At 37.2% G+C, this 17,401-nt stretch overlaps 1 protein-coding gene across 1 annotated transcript in view; it reads left to right on the top strand.

Moving 5' to 3' along the window:
- Positions 1 to 17,401, top strand: part of Frs2 (fibroblast growth factor receptor substrate 2) — an 88,568-nt gene that overhangs the window by 42,678 nt on the left and 28,489 nt on the right. Inside the window, exon 2 of the mRNA XM_013022416.1 lies at positions 16,349 to 16,436. The gene's annotated coding sequence lies outside the window, so the exon portion shown is untranslated. The remainder of the gene's footprint in view (positions 1 to 16,348; positions 16,437 to 17,401) is intronic.

The raw sequence follows: 17,401 nt of genomic DNA on the forward strand, positions 1-17,401 counted from the left end.
GTTTTCTAGTGGTTTATTGGAGATAAGAGTCTCACAGACTTTCCTGCCTGGGCTGGCTTTGAACCTTGATCCTCACGTCCTGAGTAGCTAGAATTACAAGCATAAGCCACCAGCATCAGCTACTATTGTAACTTTTAAAACACAGAGGTAACATTTCCTTCCTCAAAATGGAATAACAATGTGAAATAAGTGGAAAACTAGCTTCAAGTTTTTCTTTTTAATTTGTTTGTAATTATGCATCTGATGGAATTCTTAATGTGTTTTGACTTACTATTCCAAAAAAGTACTTGGTGCTATGGGTTACCCAATATTAGGTATTGAGGAAATGGAAGCAAAGGAGGTCAAGCTGCTTTTGTAGTAGACAGTTTCAGCTTATTGTTTTGGGAATATAGTTCTGTGGACCATTTCTCTCTCTGTCTCTGTCTCTGTTTCTGTCTCTCTGTCTGTTTCTCTGTTTCTTCTGTCTCTTTACAGTAGTGGGGAAATAATATTTGCTATATTATTAATCTATTTAGCTATAGAATTTAGTGGTAGATAAACACCAAGATCATTCTCATACTAAAAAAAAATGGGTTCATTATATCAGTGAATGGTACTCTTTCCATAAATTGTTATTTTTATTTTTTGGTCCAGTCGTGGGGCCTGAACTCTGGGCCTGGGCTCTGTCCCTCAGCTCTTCAGCTCAAGGCTAGCACTCTACAACTTGAGCCACAGAGCCATTTCCGGCTTTTTTCTTTTTGCTTATGTGGTGCTGAGGAATCGAACCCAGGGCCTCGAGCATGCAAGGCAAGCGCTCTACCACTGAGCCACCTTCCCAGCCCTATTTTTATTTTTAGATATACAGGTGGTCTTAGTTATATTTAAGCAGGAGTACCACTTGAAAGACTTGTAGGGGGCTATGAAGGTGGCTTAGTGGTAGAGTGCTTGCCTTGCATGCACGAGGCCCTGGGTTTGATTCCTCAGCACCACATAAGCAAAAAAGAAAAAAGCCGGAAGTGGCGCTGTGGCTCAAGTGGAGCACTAGCTTTGAGCTGAAGAGCTGAGGGATGGCACCCAAGTCCAGATTCAGGCCCCACGACTGGCCAAAAAAAAAAAAAAAAAGACTCGTAGTAGAGCATAAAAATTCTATTAGACTTTGAGCCATGTTTTTGCCAACAATTCAACATTTTGAGGACAGATAGCATCCCGTTTCCAATTTGAGATTGGTACAAAAATGTCCTAGGGCTGAAAATAAGCATAGGAAATTGTACCAACAAAATCTTTTGTGTATTTGTAGTGGAGGAAATGGCTTTCATTGGGTTTTTGTGGAAAAGTATAATATAACTCATTATACTGCAAGCATAATAGATGGGCCTCATATTTTGTGATTATTCTATATGATGAATTTTTAGTGCAGAATTCCAAGAATGTTTCTTCACCTCAATGCTTTGTATTTTCCTCTTTGATTAATTAGAACTTTCTCTTCAATCATTAATTTTTTCTTTTCATATTTTCTTAATGTTTTATGTTAACAATATAATATTAATTATAACATTTAAATTTCTCCTAATGATCCAAGAAATTATGAGAAATTGAAGTTGCATTTAAATAGTTTTTATTTTTACCCCAACACTGTTTGAATTGTCTAAAAAGAAATGCTTATTTTTTGTAAATTTCTCTTCATGGACAAAAGTCACTTTTAGCCTTAGCACTTCTGGGAATTGTTTCAAATTTTAGTTTATTGTCTTAATGCTAATAAGAATTCCTAGAGTCTGCTTTTTTTTTTTTTTTTTTTTTGTCAGTTGTGGGGCTTGAACTCTGGGCCTGGGCGCTGTCCCTGAGCTCTTCAGTGCAAAGCTTGCCTCTACCACTTGAGCCACAGTGCCACTTCCGGTTTTCTGGTGGTTTATTGGAGATCAGAGTCTCATGGACTTTCCTGCCTGAGCTGGCTTTGAACTACAGTCCTCAGATCTAAATATACATAAATAGAAATCTATTAATAGCTTATTACTGTTTTCACCTATTAGATAAAATTTATAACGCCAATAAAATTGTGGTTTATTACATAAAAATGTGGTTTGATAAGGTGTGGAAATTTGTGCAGCCTCTTTTGATAGTTGTCAATGAAATATAAACAGTTAACAAGTGTCTACTTGGTCATTAAAGGGTAGATGTTTAAAATTGTTCATTAAAAATTTCATGTGTATTCAGGTTTGCTGATATATTTTTCAGAAAATTAAAAATAATAAAGTCACACCTGTAACGCTACGTACTTAACAGGCTAAGTCCGGGTATCATAATTTGAGACCATTCCAGGCAGGAAAGTCTGTTGGAGTCTGATCTCCAGTTAATCAACAAAAAGCCAAAAATGAACATGTGGCTCAAATGGTAGAATGCCAGCTTTAGTGAAATAGCTAAGGGATAGTATGCAGGCCCTGAGTTCAAGCTTCAATACTAGCAACACACACACACACACACACACACACACGCACACGCACACACACACACACGATTTTAATGCCCTTTATTTGTAAATTTATTGTCAAAACATGAGTTAAGCACACACACACACACACACACACACATGATTTTAATGCCCTTTAATTATTTGTAAATTTATTATATTGTCAAAACATGAGTTAAGCAACTGTGTTTTAGGCTACCTTAGTCCATTTGTACTGCTGTGAAAGCAAACCATGACTTATAACTTCTATCTTTATATACAAGAAGAGCTTCATTAATTTAAAAAAAAGTGCATTGGATTCTAATGAAGTTCGTGGTTTTAATCTTGTGCTTTGAAGTGTTTTCTTTTTTTGGAATGAAGTTCTTTGCTGTAGACTGTGTAGAAGTATGCTAATTAGATTATATTTAGTTGGCAAATTTGTGCCCACAAAAATGTGACTTTTAAAAAGTTGCAGGTTGCTACAGCTCTTGCAGATAAGAATATTTCCTGTTTTCTTTTGCATATTTAGTATTTTGTATATTTTTCCATGTAGAGGCCTTTTACTTTGTCCATTTGTATCATTTGACATTCAGACTTAAAAGTTCAACTCAAACATCACTGATGCTTAAAAATACTGTCATTTAAAATGTCAAAATTTGGATTTGACCCGAATTGCAAATGAGTTACAAATAAGAATTTTTATGAAATGTATGTATTTATATGTATATAAATATATATGTACTTATGTATAGGTAAATATGTAAAGTATATTTGAGAAGGCTTTTGTTTTAAAAAGGCTTTTGTATTGCTACTTGTGCAAAATATTTTGCCAGTAGCCTACATACTGTGTCTATCAGTTAATGAATTGTTAATAAAGGAAGACATAGACTTCTTTTTTTTTGGTGCCAGTACAGGGTTTGTACTGAGGGCCTGGGCACCGTCTCTTAAGTTTTTCACTCTTATCTATCACTTAACCACTTGAGCCACTTTCAGCTTTTTGGTATTTGGAAATAAAAGTCTCTCAGACTTTTTCTGCCTTATGGGGTTTCAAACTGTGATCCTCAGATCTCATCCTCCTGAGTAGCTAGGAGTACATGCCTAAACTATGGGGACCCGTGGCGGCGGTATATTTTTAATCCTTACCACTTGCAAACATTTATACAAATTTCCTTCCTCATTTTTCTCTTATATGCCAGGTTTTTAGGGAGTAAATTATTTAGTACTTAGATTACTATAACTTTACTACAATTTTTTTCACAGTCAGGTCTCACAGAATTCACTGATTAATATTTCATTTCTTGTTCAATTTAATGTTTTCTCTAGTAATTATCTCTTCTTTAAATATTTTTGTACTTTTTATTTTGTACCTATTGCTATTTTTTTGGGTGGTTTGAACTTGGCATCTTGTTTACTCAGTTTGCTTGTTTGCTTCTTTACTTTTGAAATAGATAAAAACAACTTAGAAAGGTAAAGAAAAATTTTCAATTTTTCGTATTGCAATGCTGTTTTGTTTTCATTGTGCCTCAGATACCAGAATCTCTTCAGCATAAGTCAGTTTGCTGCTGCTGCTTCTTTTTTGTTGTTGTTTTTATTGTAGTTAAATATAACACCATAAGTCTTAAACATTGTAACCATTTTAACATGTACTATTCAGTAGTATTAAATACAGTATACTGTTGTGTACCCATCACACTGTTCATTCTCAGAACTTTTTCATCATTACAAACTGAAAAGGTCTCTAACAATATCTCCCATTTCCCGTTCTCCTTTCCCTTAGCAACTATGACTCCATTTTCTCTCATTGTCAGCTTGCTTTGGAATGTCTCTTCTTTCTCAGATTTAGAATTATCTTTTTTGATTTTATATTATTTTTAAATTTTTGAGTTTCTTTTGTTAAGAATGTAGTATAAATTTACAAGCATGTCAAACATAGTCTTATAGTCTTCACATTAGCTATACAATTAGATAGATGGACTCCTTTGCCACGGGTTCCATTATGCTTACTGTGTAGTGATAGGGATTTAGCCAGAATGCCTGAGTTCACAGAAATAAGGTTTTTTTTTCACTGTTTTGTCTTTCAGATTCTTTACCTCTAAGATAGGAATACCTACTATGTAATATTACATAAGATTAAATGAATACATCTTAAGTTTTGGATTGGTGCCTTGCATATTGTTTGTGGGGACGCTAGAATCTGTGAGTGAAAAACAAGGAGACAAATTTAGCTAGTATTTATTTAAAGCATTGACACTTTTGAAGTTCTTGTGTTCTAATGTTATCTCCATGGACAGTAATAGACGATGGTATTTAAATGGAGAAGTAATGTATCCAGTGTTAAATACTCATAGAGCTTTGCCTTATTGTTTAAAATTCTATGAATCTCAAGACTTAAAAAAACATGTAAAATGGACACACTATTAGTAGCTATGAAGTTTGTTCTGGGGGTTGGTGAAGCAGTGTATGTAACCTAAAAAAATTAGACAACTCAATAACTATTGACTGCTTTTATTGTTACCATTTTCCTAAACTCATTTCCTTCTCATTGCATTTTTTTCCACCATCTTCATCCAGTCAAACTAAACTGAGGATAGCAGTGTTTTGTATTGTCTTGCAGCTCTCACTGCTTTTGTAATAGCCATCACAAGGTCTCTTACCTTTGTCACAAAGACTCCACAGAGCTGTCAACTCTTAACTATGCCTCTGTCAGTTTAGAAGAAGGGAAAATAGTACATGTCTCTTAGGTTTGCCTTTTTTGTTTCTTTATATACACATTTTCTTTTGGGTTTCACGTACTTTTTGTTCTTGTACTGTTTTGATAGGAGTTTGTTAGCTCCACATTTATTTTTAGTGTTTTGGCTGTTCTGTTGTTGCTTCATCGCATAATTACTCTTCATAATAGAGTAGTAATTCAGAACTAGCTTTAGGTCCTTTTTAGTGTTATTTCTAGGCCTCTCATATAAAACACAAATATAACTAGTCTTACAAGGCTGACGTATACTTGTCTCATTTAAAGGTTTGATTTTGTATGAACTTTCTCCTTTTATGCCCATGTAAAAAAGCGACGTTTAGTATGAGGTAAACAAATGCAAAGGAACTTTTTCCTAAGGGATTATGGTGTTATTTTATAAGGCTGGTTCACTGAAACTAGAAAACAATTTTTTTTTTTTTGGCTAATTGGCATCAAGGTTTTGAAAGTACAATAAATAACTAGTATATTGTAATTGGTGATTAATGAAATAGTCCTCAATAATTTGCTGGTGGCTCACGCCTGTAATCCTAGCTACTCAGGAGGCTGAGATCTGAGGATCGCGGTTCAAAGCCAGCCGGGGCAGGAGAGACTGTGAGACTCCTATCTCCAATAAACCACCAGAAAACCGGAAGTGGCGCTGTAGCTCAAGTGGTAGAGCACTCGCCTTGAGCTGAAGAGCTGAGGGACAGCGCCCAGGCCCAGAGTTCAAGCCCCACGGCCGACAAAAAAAAAAACAAAAAGTCAATTTAACTTCATAGGCATTACATGTGACTTGATAAACTTTTCTTTTTTTCTCTTTTTTTGGTAGGTTGTGGGACTTGAACTCTGGGCTTGGGCGCTATCCTTGTGCTCTTCAGCTCAAGGTGAGCGCTCTACCACTTGAGCCACAGCACCACTTCTGATTTTCTAGTGGTTTATTAGAGATATGAGTCTCAGGGACTTTCCTTCACCAGGCTGCCTTTGAATCACGATCCTCAGATCTCAGCCTCCTGAGTAGCTAGGATTACAGGCATGAGCCATCAGTGCCTGGCTTGATAACATTTTCTACAGTGATAACTATAGGTTATTAATAAATAATCATAAATTAGAGTTTATATTAAAATATAAAGTTGGGTTTGAAATTACTTACCTTGGATTTAGTATTTTATTAAATACAGATTTAATGCCATATGGTATTCAGTTAGCTTCATTGTGACTTATTTGAAGGGAAAGATGAGATATTTTAATGATACTACTCAACTAAGAATTAGAAGGCAGTTTCTTTTTTTTTTTTTTTTTCTTTTTATCGGTTGTGGGTCTTGAACTCTGGGCCTGGGCATTCTTCCTGAGCTCTTCAGCTCAAGGCGAGCGCTCTACTTCTTGAGCTACATCTCCATTTCCAGTTTTCTGGTGGTTAACTGGAGATAAGAGTGTTACAGACATTCCTGCCTGGTTGGCTTTGCCAGGTTGAAGACAGTTTCTTTAGAAAAGTGTTTTAACCCTCCAGGGCTTCACCTACTCCAGTCCTATGATCATCATGAACTTTTTTTTTTTTTGGTTGGTTGTGGGGCCTGAACTCTGGGCCTGGGTGTTGTCCCTCAGCTCTTCAGCTCAAGGCGAGTGCTCTACCACTTGAGCCATAGCACCACATCCAGCTTTTCTGCTTATGTGGTGCTAAGGAATCGAACCCAGGGCCTCATGCATTCGAGTCAAGCACTCTACCACTGAGCTATCTTCCCAGCCCCTCATCATGAACTTTAAAGTTTAATGACACCCATTTCCAACATTCAGAGTTTTTCTTGTCTTTTGAGTACATTAGGCATATATTACATATCAATATCTCCCAATGCTTGGTATATCTTTCCCATTTTAATCTAAAAGGAGTATAATTTTTTAAAGCTATGCTTGATTATTATTCTGTTTATCAAAACATAAAGTAAGCTGGGTGCTGGTGCTCATCCCTTTAATCCTTGCTTCTCAGGAAGCTTAGATCTGAGGATCTGGGTTTGAAGCTGGTTTGGGCAGGAAAGTTCATGAGACTTATCTGCAATTCACTACTAAAAAGTGGAAGTGGAACTGTAGCTCTGGTGGTAGAGCACTAATCTTGAGCAAAAAAGCTCCAATAGCTGGGCATTAGTGGTTCACGCCTGTAATCCTAGCTACTCAGTAGGCTGAGATCTGAGGATCACAGTTTAAAGCCAGCCCAGGCAGGAAAGTTCCTGAGACTTATCTCCAATTAATCACCTAACTAACTAACTAAATACAGAAGTGGAGCTGTGTCTCAAGTGATAGAGCATTAATCTTGAACAAAAGAAGCTTTGGGAGAGTGCCCAGGCCAGAGTTCAAGCTCCTGGACTGGCATGGAAACAAAAAGAAATTCAAGCCTTTAATTGCCAGAAAAAACACATAAAGTGGTTCCTCCTTATCCAAGATATGCTTCAAGACCTCCAGTGGATAACTGTAATCATCCATCACTTTTTTCTTATACACATATATCTGTGATAAAGTTTATAAATCAAGCATATTAAGAGATTAACAATAACTAGTAGTAAAATAGGACAGTTGTAAGATATACCATAATAAAATTTCCAGAATCACTACTTAAGGCTCAGTGCTCTTTAAGTACACAGAAATTGTTTGAATACAAATACCAAGACAGTCAGTCTGATAACCGAAATTTCTAAGTGATTAATGGACAGGTTGTATGAACAGCATTACTGTCCTGCACAGATTGAAAGCTGCATGGCAGTATATTTCAAAATGTAGTCTCTAACTTAAAACACAAATTGTTGGGTTGAGACATAGCTCAGAGGTAGAACATGCGTGCTTAGCATGTAGGAGGCTCTGGTTCATTCTCCCTAGCAACCACCCCCGCTCCCCAAACCACCAAGAAGAAGAAAAAAGAGAATGAAACCCTTCAATAGTTCATTTTGGGAAATTTTTGTTTAATATTTTCTAATCTTGGTTGGCCACATAACTGAAAACATGGAATGTGAAACTGGATAAAGGTGGACTATTACAGTTTCAACTCTAGTGGCAACTGGCTCCTGAGACTTTCACAAAATCATATTTTGTCTTCAGCTTTACTCTTTACAAATCTTGTATTATGTTTATACTATCAAGTAATAAGATCAACAGACTTGAGCTTTAATGTTTTTAGACACTAGAGAAAGCATTACTGAACTATAAAAGAAGTGGGGAGAAATTTAACAGTAAGAAGAATATAATCAGTTTATGACAAAACTGGCTTATTGTGCGCTTTTTTTTTAACAGAAGAGTCAGTTATTTTGTCATGCAGATGTTTATTGAGCTACTTATTAAAAGAGAGGAATATGTGATACTTATAAAATTTGACCTTAATGACTTAAGCAGAAATGTCTTTTTGGTTATAGACCATCAGGTATAAAGCTCCTGTTGAAAGAAAGCTGCTGGAAACACCTGGGTGTCAGGCATGCTGGGATAATTTGTTTGCTCAGTGAATGCTACTTTTTGCACGTAATTTTTTTTTTTGGCGTGTCACCACTGTTTCTTTTACAGTATCTTTTGAAATAAATCTAAAGTGGCCTACACATTTCACTTTCTAAATTAGGAAAATGATTAATAAAAGTAAGGTTCTAGGAATTTCCATAAGTCTGTAAGTTGAAAGTGAACAATAAGTTTTGTGTTTCGAGAGATTGAAGTCTTTTTCTTTTTTTTTTTCTTCTTTTTAAAATAGTCTTTTTCTATGGGACAGGGCAGATGAGAATGGATGTAACCCCTATCTGAAGTGTCAGAATTTCTGGAGGTATTAAAAATAATTTAAGCCTATGTAATTTAAAAGGTGGTTGTTAGGTGATAGAACTCAGTGGCTCATCAAATTAATGCAAGGGTTAGTGAATCAGATTTAGGGCTCACCAGCCAGAAACAATGTCCAAAATCACACTGCATAATAAATCACAATTCCTGTGAGGATGGCAGTGTCATCTACAGACAGACAGACGCCACAGTCTACCACAGTGGCTCTGCTGGCTCTCTCTAAATGATGCCACCTCTGCCCCAGACTTGACCTTGCTACAACTGCTCCACCATTTGTATGAGAGCAAGATCCTCCAGTCTCTGCTTTTCCTGCTTGCTTGTTTCCCATTCCTAGTCTGTTTGGCAAAGCACATATCATAGATAAATAGGAAATGCGAGAAAGTGTTTAACCCTCAAATCACAAAATGAGTAAATTTCTCAGTGTTAAGATGTGGAAAAGTGTTGTTTCACCTGAAGAAATGAAGTGGGAAAAGTTCAGACAGAGTTTGCCGAACTTAATTATTTTGCATGTTTGTTGAACCTATATCTACTATTTTTTCTATTATTTTTTAGTAAGATTTTAGTACATTTAGCTCAAAACTGTATAGATTTGTTTCAATTAGTCCACTAATATAGACTGTATATATTCATGTTTTTCTGATTGAAAGAAAGTTGAAAATTTTGTGACTTTCATTTATCTATTTTCAACCAACACTGATTTTTTTTTTTTTTTTTTGTGGGGAGAGAGGGTGGTGATAGTGGTAGTGGTGTTAGTATTGGGAGTTGAACTCAGGGTCTGGAGCAGTAAAGCACTCTGCCATTGAACTACAGCCTCAAGCCAATTTTCTGATTCTTTACTATTGTTATACTTTGTTTTTAAAGGCTGAAAACTGTTACATGATTTCTTTCTGAAAATCAGTGCTTGAACCATATTATTAAGTAAGATAGATAGGCAGACATGAAGAACAGTGGAGATAGACTATCCAAGATTGAGGAAGAACCTCCCTCGCTCAACATTTTCCTTTCCTCTTTTTTTTTTTTTTTGGTTAGTCATGGGGCTTGAAATTGGGGCCCAGGCACTGGCTCTGAGCTTTTTTGCTCAAGGCTAGCACTCTACCACTTTGAGCCACAGGGCCACTTACAGTTTTCTGGTGGTTAATTGGAGATAAGCGTCTCACGGGTACATTTTTGCCCCGGCTGGTTTCAAACCACGATCCTCAGATCTCAGACTCCTGAATAGCTAGGATTATAGGAGTAAGGCACCAGTGCCTGACCCTCTATTCTTTCTTTTCCTTTTTTCTGCCTTCCTACCTTCTCTTTCCCTCTCTCTTTTCCTCTTCTCCTCTCTTTCCACAGACACACAGATGGAAAGAAGGCGAGAGATGCATGAAAGAAAGGGACATACATGTTCACAGCATACAAGCAGCATTTTTGTATTTTTGCTACTTTTGTGGTTATGTTAAAAAACATTGAAACTCTCCTCCCTTAGGAAAATCATTTTATTATGTTTGAAAAAATACTTTCCCTAAACCGTAGGTTTGGGTCTTAAACTTCGCTACCAGTTTACTTTTAATTCACTTAAACATTTCCAGTTTAAAGCTGAACGTTTTTCTGATACCTAGAAGTAATAAGTAGGAGCTAAATTTAACTTGGGAAGTATCCAACTTGGTTTGTTGGAGGAAAGTTATAAAGCCAAACTCCCATACTTTCTAATGTTAACCAAGTTAGTGTATTTCTTCTTAAGCCACAAGTCTTATTAATTGCCTCAGTACAGGTCTTTCTTGTGCTAGCAAACAGCACTTTATAATAATGTTATTTTATTCACTTAAGTAAGCGGCTATCGTGTGTGTGTGTGTGTGTGTGTGTGTGTGTGTGTGTGTGTGTGTGTGTTGGTCCTGTGTGTGTGTGTGTGTGTGTGTTGGTCCTGGCCTTGGTCCCTGAGCTGCTTTTGCACTAGTGCTCTATTACTTGATCTATAGCTCCATGTTTTTTGAGTTTAGTGGAGATAACAAACTCATAGACTTTCTTGCCCAGGCTGGCTTCGAACTACAGTCCTCAGATCTCAGCCTCTTGAGTAACTAGGATTATAGTTGTGAGCCATCAATATCCAACTTGCAACTATAATTTTTTTTTTTTTTTTTGTCAGTCGTGGGGCCTGAACTCTGGGCCTGGGCACTGTCCCTCAGCTCTTCACTCAAGGCGAGTGCTCTACCACTTGAGCCACAGCCCCACTTCCGGCTTTTTCTGCTTATGTGGTGCTGAGAAATCGAACCCAGAGCCTCATGCATGCAAGGTAAGCACTCTACCACTGAGCCACCTTTTCCATGTATGTATCTCTTTTGAATATTGTTGAAGATTTAGAAGAAAATTACTCTGGAATTTTTTTTGCTTAATGTTCTAAATGGGATCACAATGTAAGGATATAATATTTTTTTTATTTAAAAATGCATTTTATATCATGATCTGGAATGTGAGTTGTGTGTCTATATTTAAAACATACAAAGCCCATGCTTGGCTCATGCCTATAATCCTAGCTACTAAGAAGGCTAGGATCTGAGGATCATGGTTTGAAGCCCAAAGTCTGTGAGACACTTTTTTTTTTTTTGCTAGTCTCATTGTATTTATTAACTTATGTTTTATTTAGATTGTATTGTAAAGATGATATATAGAGGGGTTACAGTTACATAACTGAAGTAATGAGTACATTTCTTTTTGAGCAGTGTTACCTCTCTCTCATTTTCTCCCACTTTTTCCCCTCCTGACCTACTTCCCCCCAGGTTGTAAAATTCATTTCCAACATAATGTCTAATGAGTATCACTGTTGAATTGGTTTACCCTTTGTCCCACTGTTTCTGTGATTCCCCTTCTCCTCCCAAAGCAGATAAATTTAAACTACTCCTAAAAAGCCACAAGTGGTGCTGTGACCAGAGCACAAAGAGGCTCAGAGACAGTGCCCTGGACCTGAGTTCAAGCCCCAGGAGTGGCAAAAAAAAAAGTTCTGGAGGCTTTGAGTGTGGCTCAAGTGGTAGAGTGCTTGCCTACTAAAGCCTTGAGTTCAAGCTTCAGTAAAACAGCCTGACATACAAATACAACTACACACAACAAAAGAAAAGTTTGTTTGTTTGTTTATTTATTTTTGTTGGTCGTGGGGCTTGAACTCTGGGCCTGCACGCTGTCCTTGCGCTCTTCAGTTCAAGGTGAGCTCTCTACTGCTTGAGCCACACTGCCACTTCTGGTTTTCTAGTGGTTTATTGGAGCTAAGAGTCTCAGGATGTTCCTGCCCGGGCTGGCTTTGAACCGAGATCCTCAGATTTCAGCCTCCTCAGTAGCTAGGATTACAAGTATGAGCCAATGGCACCCAGCAAATAAAAGTTTTAAAGTGTGATGCTCATTTTGTATGACGTGACAGAAGGAGAAAGGGGACAATTAAAGACTTCGGAGAAGACAACTACAGATTACAGAAGAGACAATTACAGACTATAGTTTCAAGAGATATTTATTTCACACTCAACACGGTACCATTTCTTTAAAATGCAAATCAAAAAAGCACACACTAGAGGTGCTGCCTCAAACATTGATTTAAAAACCATACAGACCCCCATTGCAACAATGAGATGTACAAGTCGTTATGTCAAAAACGAACTTTACAACTTTCGTGCAGGGGGGCGGGGGGGGGATGGCGAGGGGAGGATTGGGGAGGGTGAGGGGGGAGGATGGGAAGGGATGGGAAGGGGAAACAAAGGAGGAGGCTACAATGCTTGATAAGAAATGTACTCATTATCTTGCCCATGTAATTGTAACTCCTCTGTACAGTATTTTCACAATAAAAAAAATCCAAAAAAACCCCATACAGACCATCTCTATTTAATTTTAATTATGGATCTGAACAGTGTTTTGTTGCTGAGAAATTAAAATCCTAAGGTATTTTTTAAAAGAAGGTTGCATTATTTATAGTTTGACAGTGTATTTTCTCTGCCTTGAGGCCCTGTTGTACCACCCCCAACAAACAAAAAAACCAAGCAGCTAAACAGATTAAAGTCCATCAGTGTTACATGATGCTGTCGGAAATTACAATGTTCCCAACAAGTTCATTATAAGCTTAAATATCAATAGAATGCCTTATGTATACACGAGTGGTAAATATTTCAAATTCAGAAAAGTACAGAAACTTTTTGTAAATAAGTGTACACACAATCTTCAAATTCTTTTTTTCCTCTGATTTTTCTGTATAGAATAGCTCCCAGTTATTTAAAGGTGATCATGTTAATTGTTACGAATGAAAACTAATTCTTTTGCGGTTCTGTATTTAGCTTACTTTTTCTCTACTCCATGGCCGTTTTCTCTTAAGAGCTTGAACTTTGCCAGCCATAGACAGAGAGGAAGTTTGCATATTTAACCAAGCGGAAGTTTGTTTATTTAATGCTAAAATAATTAAGCTCAAACAACCCTACCTTGTTTTACTAGTTTGATCATGTGAAGAGTTAGTTATGAGTTCAGGCTGGGGTGCCAGTGGCTCATGTCTGTAGTCCCAAATAAGAGGAGGCTGAGATCTTAGAATGAGTATTTGGAGGCAGCACCAAATGTGAGTGACAAAGCCTCACAGGAGCAAGAGGCCCTGAGTTCAAGCCCCATTACAGAGGTGGGATGGGGTGGGAGACAAAAGTAAGTCAATGGATTTGAATTGGGGTAAGGGTGATTGGGGACAGTGGTGAATTCTTTCTAATGGTCATTCTACCTAAAGGCAACAGAGAAGTTTGAAGTAAAGTTTTCCCAGAACTTTATACGTAATCACAAAATCCATAAAAAAGAAACAGAAAAGGGAATATCACTTATGTTGGTGGTTCTTAAGGGAAGTAAAGGAGTAAGCCATAGAGATAACGGTGTTCATGCAGAGAAAAAAACTAGTCCTGAAGCCCTTAAGTGAGAACATGCTTATTGGTCCAAGGAAAGGAAAAAGAGCCTTATGATTTGAGTGTAATGAACAAAAAAAAGGTGGGGGTGGGTAATGACAGGAGATAAGATTGGAAAGTTGGAGAAGGTGGGAAGATTTTTTTTTAAAAAATCAGATTATGGGCCCTTGTAAGGCCTTCAGCTTCTAGACAGATCTGCTCATTTGGATGGTTTGATGAGAATTTTGACATAATCTGATTTTGTTTTGAAAATCACTAAGCTGTTTGTTGAGGTGGGCAACGATGAGGCAGGAAACAATTATTACAATCTTGCAGTTGCGAAATAGAGACCTGTGTAGTAAGAAGTGAAAGCTCGGGTGTAGTTTAATGGTAGAGCACCTATAGGTGAGCTTGTGGGATACTCAGTACCTTTCATATATAGTTTGTAGTATGGCAACTTCTAACGGTGACTATACCCTTGAGTTTTATTTAATGTTACAATCTGCGGTAGTCATTATCTTTAATAACTCAATTTTAGTTAGTGGGCACCTTGTGTCCTTTAGGTTGGCCTACCTGTGGCTTTTTTCTACAAGGCTCATAGTTTTTTGAAGCTTGTGGAAAATAGAATCACAATGTAAGGATATAATATTGTTAGCTTTCTATAATATCCATAGCTTCCTATAATACTGGAATTTGTGTGTGTGTGTGTGTGTGTGTGTCTTACTTTTGCTGGTTATTTTGGAGATGGAGTCTTAGACTTTTCTGCCCTTGATGGCTTCAAATGTCAGTCCTCCAGATCTCAACCTTCTTAGAAGGTAAGATCATAGGCATGAGCCACTGGTGCCTGACAGTACCAGAATCCTGGTCAATTTAAATGTGAAGTGGTGGTAGGCACCAGATAATACTTGCTTCAAGTCTTTATCAAGGCAAAGAACAGAGGAAGGAGTATTAATGTGATTAAGTGAAACATGAGTTTGTATTCAATTCAAATTAGTAACAGAATTTTTAATTCTGTGATTTTATATTTGAATCTCCCTTATTTTATATTTGAATCTCCCTACTACTTGGTAGCATTTGTAGAAAGACTACTGAAGAATGTGGTTTAGGACTTTTTTTTTTTTTTAAGATTTTCTTTCTTTTTGGATACATATTGCTATATGGATTTGTTGCTTTAAAAGTGCCTTGGGTAACCCTAAGTGATTATGTCGACATTATACAAATAGCTTGCTTTACTTGTCTTTAATTTTTACATTTTTTTCTTTTTTCAATTTAATTTGTATCTTTATCTTAAAATGGGTATGTAAAGCTAGGTATAATGGTCCAGTCCTCTAATTCCAACACTTGGGAGGCTGAGACAAGATCAACAGTTTAACACCAGTCTGGGCTCAATTACAGCAAGATTTGTCTCAAAAAAAAAGAATAAAATAAACTGGGAAACATGGTATAATTTGAGAGGTTTAGCTTCCATCTTTGTTTCTTTCATCCTACTTTCTCCATAAATAAGTATTTAAAAATGGTTTTGGCGCAGTTACAGGCTTAGAAATAGGGAACTTTAAGGTTTTTGACTCTTGAGACGTCAATCTCAATTTTTCACTTCTTACAAAAGACTTTTTGTTATATTTCTAGCTATTTCCTAAGTATCTCAAAGAATGTACATGTTTAACAAAGAAAAATCACCCCAACCCATTTGTCAGTGTTTGGCAAAATTGCATGTCTACCATTCTCCCTTCTTGCAGTCTTCTACTAAAGGTACTGTTGACAAAAAAATAGAAGGTAACATGATTTTGTCTGATTCCATCTTTGGACTTGAACTCAGGGTCTGCTCACTGTCCATGAGCTTTTGTGCTCAAGGTTAGCATTCTACCACTTGAAGCATAGCTCCACTTCTGACATTTTGTGTTTAGTTGGAGATAAGAGTCTCATGGACTGTCCTGCCTGGGCTGGCTTTGAACCATAATCCTCAGATCTCAGCCTCCTGAATAGTTAGGATTATAGGCATGAACCACTGGTACCCAGCTAAGATTTTGCCATTTTACAATACTTGAATTTCATCAATTGATGTTACATAGTTCCTCAGGGTACCCCACAAACATAGCAGTCATTGTTTTAGGTGTTTAAAGTGTTTTAGAATGTGAATGTAAGTAAAACTGACAAACATCTTCTGATAGGCATTATAAATAGTAAGAAAACAATATATAAACTATTATTTGAGTGTGTTCAAAATGTATAATTTTAGGGCTCACTGTGTCTAAATCTTCCTTTTTGTTGTTGTTCCAGTTTGTAAATTACACTAAGAAATTGTGAGTCCCAACTAAGTGAAAGACATGAGGACTGAAGTATTCTGGTCTTGTGGGGACAATAGCTAATTTTCTCTCCCACCCATGTCATCTTTTTAATAATATTTTTTTATTAAGATGTTGCTCAATAACTGCCTTGAATAGTTCACTTTAGTCAGTACAACTTAGGTAACTATCCTTTATGATTTTATGACTTTTGTTATATATTTGAGTCACATTCTTAATAAATGTCTTTCAGAAATGGCCATTAGGAAGATGCCGAGAAGAAACAATGATGAAATAGTCCATTTCTTATAAGATGCAGCTGTGAATTTTCAACCAGATCAGTAAGTGGGCTCATATTTATTTTATATTGTTTTTCAAATTAATATAACTATTAATGAAATTGTGGACACTAAAAAATTGTCACCTATTTCTGTTTTTTCTTTGTAGGATGAATTCTAGTATATAGTTTTAGAAAACGTGTATCTCTGCTGTACCTTCTTAAGAACTGTGAAAGTAATTTTACTGAATCACAACTTCAGAGAAAATGTATGGGAAAAGAGTCAATATAATATCACTAGCCAAATACAGCTACTAATTTACTTCTGGAAATTTACTTTTTCTCTGCCTTTTGACTACTTTTGAATCTATTTTTTATTTTTCTGGGTCCTGGGGCTTGAACTGAGGATCTGGGTGCTGTCTCTTAGCTTTATTGCTCAATGCTAGTGCTCTACTACTTTGAGCCACTGTGCTACTTCCTGTTTTCTGGAGTTTAATTGGATCCCAGTCTGGCTTCGAACCACAGTCCCCTGGTCTCAGCCCAGCCTCCTGAGTAGCTAGGATTACAGGTATGAGCCATCAGCACCCAGCCTGGCTTTGAATTTTGATCTCAGCCTCATGCATTACAAGGATTATAGGCATGAGCCACTGGTACCTGGTTTGTTCTATGTATTTTTTTTTGGGGGGGGGAAGAGGGTCCGGTTGTGGGGCCTGAACTCTGGGCCTGGGTGCTGTCCCTCAGCTCTTCAGCTCAGGGCTAGTGCTCTACCACTTGAGCCACAGTGCCACTTCCAGCTTTTTTCTTTTTGCTTATGTGGTGCTGAGGAATCGAACCCAGGGTCTCAGGCATGCAAGGCAAGCACTCTACCACTGAGCCACCTTCCCAGCCCTGTTCTATGTATTTTTTTTTGGGGGGGGGGTGGTCAGGTCATGGGACCTGAACTCTGGGCCTGGGTGCTGTCCCTCAGCTCTTCAGCTCAGGGCTAGCGCTCTACCACTTGAGCCACAGCGCCACTTCCGGCTTTTTTCT

Source organism: Dipodomys ordii, unplaced genomic scaffold (assembly GCF_000151885.1).
Source record: "Dipodomys ordii isolate 6190 unplaced genomic scaffold, Dord_2.0 Scaffold3, whole genome shotgun sequence".
In the NCBI taxonomy this organism is placed as follows: Eukaryota; Metazoa; Chordata; class Mammalia; order Rodentia; family Heteromyidae; genus Dipodomys; species Dipodomys ordii.